The sequence below is a fragment of the Euprymna scolopes genome, unplaced genomic scaffold, assembly GCF_053919585.1.
Source record: "Euprymna scolopes isolate OS-2025 unplaced genomic scaffold, ASM5391958v1 sca5, whole genome shotgun sequence".
Lineage (NCBI taxonomy): Eukaryota > Metazoa > Mollusca > Cephalopoda > Sepiida > Sepiolidae > Euprymna > Euprymna scolopes.
In genome coordinates this window covers 37,331-43,691 of record NW_027633546.1, presented here as the reverse complement: position 1 = coordinate 43,691, position 6,361 = coordinate 37,331, and positions in this window count along the sequence as shown.

Sequence of the window (6,361 nt, the reverse complement as noted above, 5' to 3'; positions counted from 1 at the left end):
TCAACTTGCTCTACTGATGTATTGAGCACTCTACATATAAGTCCTGTCATTTCAATTTCTATATATATATTTTAAATCTTAACAGTTAGCTCTACTAATGCATTGAGCACTCTAGCAGTAGCTCTTGTCATCTAAATTCCATACATATTTCCAAAAATTTAACAACTATCTCTACTAATTCATTAATCACTGTATATATTTATCTTTCTGTCTCTCATTATCTATCTATCTATCTATCTATCTATAAAAGTGAAAATGTCTGTCTGTGTATGTGTGTGTAAATTTTCCTACGCAATAACTGTCAATTTTTAGTCTACAGACTCAAAATTTGATATACAGGGTACTGAGATATGTGAAAATCTGTGATCAGTTTTTGGACAGAAATTTGGCGATTAAGGGGTCAAAGTTCAACGATTTGAACTTTGAGAACTCTACAAAACTCCTCCGACAATTATGGGTCTGAACACTTGAAATTTTAGATATAGTTTCCTTAAACATGGCTCTAACTTAATAACTTGATTCGAGCACAAAACAATAAATTTTAAGGGTTCATAATAGGGGTCAAACTTGAAAAAATTGACGGTTTTTTTTTTTTTTTTTTTTGGTTGGGGTGGGGTGTAGCATACAACGCCAAAAAACCGGGCAACGCCGGGAACCCATGCTAGTATATATATATATTCAACTGAGAATTTTTATATAGATCACATAATTATTAGAAGTGTTTGTATATAGATCACATAATTATTAGAATTTTTTTTCCATCAATTTTTTGACTTGGGTTATCTTTTTTTAATTGACACATGAAAAAAATCTATGTGCTATTCAAGACAAGAAATAAAAGAAATAAAGAAAATTCTTACCTGTTACCTCCCAGGTGTTATCTTCACTTTTTCTCTTTTCTGGTTCTTGCTGAAACTCATGGCAATTTAATGTTTGTTTGTGTTCTTTGTTACATATATATATAATTTTTACTGTGATGATTTTTTTCTTTTAATTATTTAAAAACATTTTTTTAGATTTATATAATAAAGAGAGACAATAATATAACTAGTGGATCTTTTTTAATGATATATTTAACTTTCTGGCTATGATCAAACACCTATGTACTTTTTTTGTAGTTGCATAAGTTAGCTGATGAGAAGAAATACAAGCAGAACTGCATTCATTTAAATAAAGCTAATAGTTTAGAATTTGATTGTACCCAGATGTGCATGTACACAAAGAAAGAAACACTTACTTGAGGACTTCTGTAACTACAGGAAACATGTGGCAGCCAGGATAGGTGATGCTGCTGGATTCAGTTGTTTTTTTCCAATCCACATAATTCTCACAACAGCTGATAGTAGAATTCCATCATGATCAAGAGGAGTACATGAAATTACAAGAAATACACACAGAAGGAAAGAAAAAGAATACTTACTCTACTTCTATGACAATGATTGCTGCAAAGACTTTGAGATGCTAATGTTGGAAGAAACAAATAGACATACATCATACAGAGTTTGATTGTACCCAGATGTGCTTTAACGCAAAGAAAGAAATACTTGATTCAAACTGTACAGCACATGTGGAGACAGGAACGGTGATGCTGCTAGGTTTCGTTGCTTGTTCCAATCTATAAAAAACAGATCATATTTATAGTGTTGATAATCTACTGCTGTATGAAAGCTCGAACAATGGAAACAGTTAAATTAAATTTTCACATCACAAAGATTGAAATCGAAATAGAAAGAAGAAAGGGTGATACTATACTCATCTTCCTGTCGGAGCAGACCACTTGCTGGTGACTGTTCGTTCGCCATTAAACTGGAAAGTAAAAAAAAAAAAGAGGTTCCGCCTGGGAAAGCTCTCGTCTGGGCAGCGAGGTGATGAACTCCCGAAAGGAGGGGCACTATATAAAAACAAGCTTTGCTGCAAACATCTCCTAAAAAGCGGTTTCTACTCAGAATAACAGGCGGAGCAGAAAACAGAGGTGTTCTCTCTACCCAACAGGATTTGTAAAGATACCACTAGTTTGTGTTCATAAGACGGCGATGATCGCTCACAAAACTGGCATTCCTACTATCATATCGGAGGACGGTCATATATAATTGCACTACCATTTCGTATCAGAGGACCGTCATATATAAATGCACTACCATACCGTTTCGGAGTTTGTAGACAGTAGGAATAATAAAAGCGGCCTTAAAGCGGCTTGTGAGCACACAATCTAGTCGAACTCTAGTCGTCCTTGGTCGAGTCGAGGCAAGCATGCATTACATAGTAACACGAGCACGTGTCGCCTGCTTAGAGGGTAGCCCCCATGGGGAGATTCGAAAGCGCACCTCACAGCGGAACAGCTTCGGAACCAATCGGACCGTACCCAGACTTGCAGCTATTTGTTAACTTGGAAGTGGAGTCAACACCCTGACACTGAGAATAGAGCTTTCGAAAAGCTCAAACCCAGTTGCATGCAAAGTCGGGGAAACTGGGAGCAGGCTGGGGAGAACACGCTCAATTGGGGCCTTGGAAGCAAACGGGAGGCCCATTTTTCTCTTTCGTTCGGTTTACATCTTTCGGGTATTGTTCTCCTTTCAGCCTGCCCCCCTTCACGCCTTTTTGCTCGCCACATGCAAGCGTATAAAAAGACGACCAGATGACGGACGCAACAAACTCATGCCGACATTTTCTGGATTTCTTTTTTGCCAGAGCCCATTTAGCCGTGTAGCTGTTAAACTACAACGTTACACCCCCCTACCACGGTGAGGATAGGGTTGGACTTTAGGGGGGAAAATACACATCCACAATTACTAATCTTACTATTCGCGTGCTTTACATTAAGGTTAGGAAAAGGAGTTAAAACTAAAAAATTATACAAAATACTGTCAGAAACACACCCAATATTTGTCCGCCTATCTGACCGGAACATATATTAAGTGAGTTTATAATAGCATTTTGTATAATTTTCTAGTTTAAACTCATTTTAACTTCACGTATTCAAGAGAAATCTCGCCAACATTTGTCTTCTTTAAATATATCGATAAACACTGAATGTTTTTCGAACATAAACATAAACGTCCTGTTTTTTTTTATTAACAATAAAAATATCAATTAAATAAAATACTTTAGAAGACTACCTAACATTTGGAATATGACAAAACATTTCAAAGACAGTTACAGAAAAAAATTTTTTTTTAAAAACCGTTAGAGAAATTTGGCGGTCGGCGGTATTTTTTATTAAAAATTAAAATGTCTAATAGAAAAAGTACCTAACGTTTGGAATATGACAAAACATTTAAAAGACAGTTACAGAAAAATGATAAATAAAATTAAAAAAAAAAAAAACGTCAGAGAAATTTGGCGGTCGGCGGTATTTTTATTAAAAATTAAAATATCTAATAGACAAAGTACCTAACGTTTGGAATATGACAAAACATTTCAAAGACAGTTACAGAAAAATAATAAATAAAATTAAAAAAAAAAAAAAAACCCCGTATGAGAAATTTGGCGATCGGCGGTATTTTTATTAAAAATTAAAATGTCTATTAAAAAAACATTTGGAATATGAAAAAACATTTCAAAGACAGTTACAGAAAAATAAATAAAAATTAAAAAAAAAAAAACCGTTAGAGAAATTTGACGGTCGGCGGTATTTTTTTTATTAAAAATTAAAATGTCTAATAGAAAAAGTACCTAACGTTTGGAATATGACAAAAAATTCCAAAGACAGTTACAGAAAAATAATAAATAAAATTTAAAAAAAAAACCGTTAGAGAAATTTGGCGGTCGGCGGTATTTTTTATTAAAAATTAAAATATCTATTTGAAAAAGTACCAACCGTTTGGAATATGACAAAACATTTCAAAGACAGTTACAGAAAAATAAATAAAATTTAAAAAAAACCGTTAGAGAAATTTGGGGGTCGGCGGTATTTTTATTAACAATTAAAATGTCTAATAGAAAAAGTACCTAACGTTTGGAATATGACAAACCATTTCAAAGACGGTTACAGAAAAATAATATATAAAATTTTAAAAAAAGCCGTTAGAGAAATTTGGCGGTCGGCGGTATTTTTATTAAAAATTAAAATATCTAATAGAAAAAGTACCAAACGTTTGGAATATGACAAAACATTTCAAAGACAGTTACAGAAAAATAAATAAAATGTAAAAAAAAAAAACCGTTAGAGAAATTTGGCGGTCGGCGGTATTTTTATTAAAAATTAAAATATCTAATAGAAAAAGTACCTAACGTTTGGAATATGACAAAACATTTCAAAGACAGTTACAGAAAAATAAATAAAATTAAAAAAAAAAAACCTTTAGAGAAATTTGGCGGTCGGCGGTATTTTTTATTAAAAATTAAAATATCTATTTTAAAAAGTACCAACCGTTTGGAATATGACAAATCATTTCAAAGACAGTTACAGAATAATAAATAAAATTAAAAAAAAAAAAAAACCGTTAGTGAAATTTGGCGGTCGGCGGTATCTTTTATTAAAAATTAAAATATCTAATAGAAAAAGTACCTAACGTTTGGAATATGACAAAACATTTCAAAGACAGTTACAGAAAAATAATTAATAAAATTAAAAAAAGAAACCGTTAGAGAAATTTGGCGGTCGGCGGTATTTTTATTAACAATTAAAATATCTAATAGAAAAAGTACCTAACGTTTGGAATATGACAAAACATTTCAAAGACAGTTACAGAAAAATAAATAAAATTTAAAAAAAAACCGTTAGAGAAATTTGGCGGTCGGCGGTATTTTTATTAACAATTAAAATGTCTAATAGAAAAAGTACCTAACGTTTGAAATATGACAAACCATTTCAAAGACAGTTACAGAAAAATAAATAAAATTTAAAAAAAAACCGTTAGAGAAATTTGGCGGTCGGCGGTATTTTTATTAACAATTAAAATGTCTAATAGAAAAAGTACCTAACGTTTGGAATATGACAAAACATTTCAAAGACAGTTACAGAAAAATAAATAAAATTAAAAAAAAAAAAGCCGTTAGAGAAATTTGGCGGTCGGCGGTATTTTTTTTATTAAAAATTAAAATATCTATTAGAAAAACTAACGTTTGGAATATTCTATCCAAGAAAACACGGTCTATAAACTGCACAATTGTCACGCTAATTCTACAGTTTACGGACCGGCCTTAAATAATAACATTATATGCGTGCTTTCATCTAACAAATTATAAAAAAACGTTAATTTCTATTTAAATTGAAATATTCTAGCCAAGAAAAACACGGTCTATAAACTGCACAAGTGAATCTCACATGTGATTATTTTTTTTATTACCAACAATATAATTATGATTTTTTTGTTATTTCAATAAATAAAAATAAAAAAGCGATGTGAATATTTGAAATTAAATAAAACTGAAATAAAATTATAAATGAAAAAAAAAGGTGTGGTCATACTAAGAAATCTCATTTGATTAATTCTATAGTTTACGGACCGGCCTGAAATAATAATATGTGTGTAATATGTGTATCTAAACTGCACAAGTGTCACGCTTTCTAACAGTATAAAAATTAAATATAAAAAGACGTTAAACTTGAAAATACTGTAAACTACACAAGTGTCGAAATTTGAAAAGAAATTCGACGTGTTTGTGAACTGTGCTCATACTAACAACGTTCATTTGAACACTTGTGCAGTTTACACATCTGAAATAAATGCGTCGTCTACTTTTGGATTTTGAAACGATGAAAATGTGTTGTTACCTTAAATTTGTTTGACATCAGAGAAGCAAACAGAAATATAGCAGCGGCAGGGCGTCGGGTTAGCTGGGTCTCCTGGCCGGTCATCTATTATTCTGGAAACTCTTCTCGCTGCCACGGTCAAACTGAATTTCGAGCCCGTTTTAGGGCTCTTTTATATTTCATTATCGGCGTGAAAACCGTTAACTTTTTCCGGGAAAAATCGAAGTTCGTAGTCGACGTTACAACCTTTTTACCTTTTATGGAGTTTGTGTTACGTAGCTGCCTTTTCATTGGTTGATTTAAACTTGTTTGGTTTGAAGTGGGATGTGGACACACGCACACACACACACACACACACACACACACACACACACACACACACACACACAAGTTTATAGAGACCGAGAGGGCGAGAGAGAGAGGGAGGGAGAAAGAGAGAGAGAGAGAAAGAGAGAGAGGGGGGGTTAGCACCCGAAACTTTAAAAAGTGATAAAAATATTAAAAAAACATTGTATTTTATACATCTATCTATCTATCTCTCTCCCTCTCTCTCTCTCTCTCCCTCTCTCTCTCTCTCTCTCTCTCTCTCTCTCTCTCTCTATATATATATATATATATATATATATATATATATATATATATATATATATATTTATATACATATAT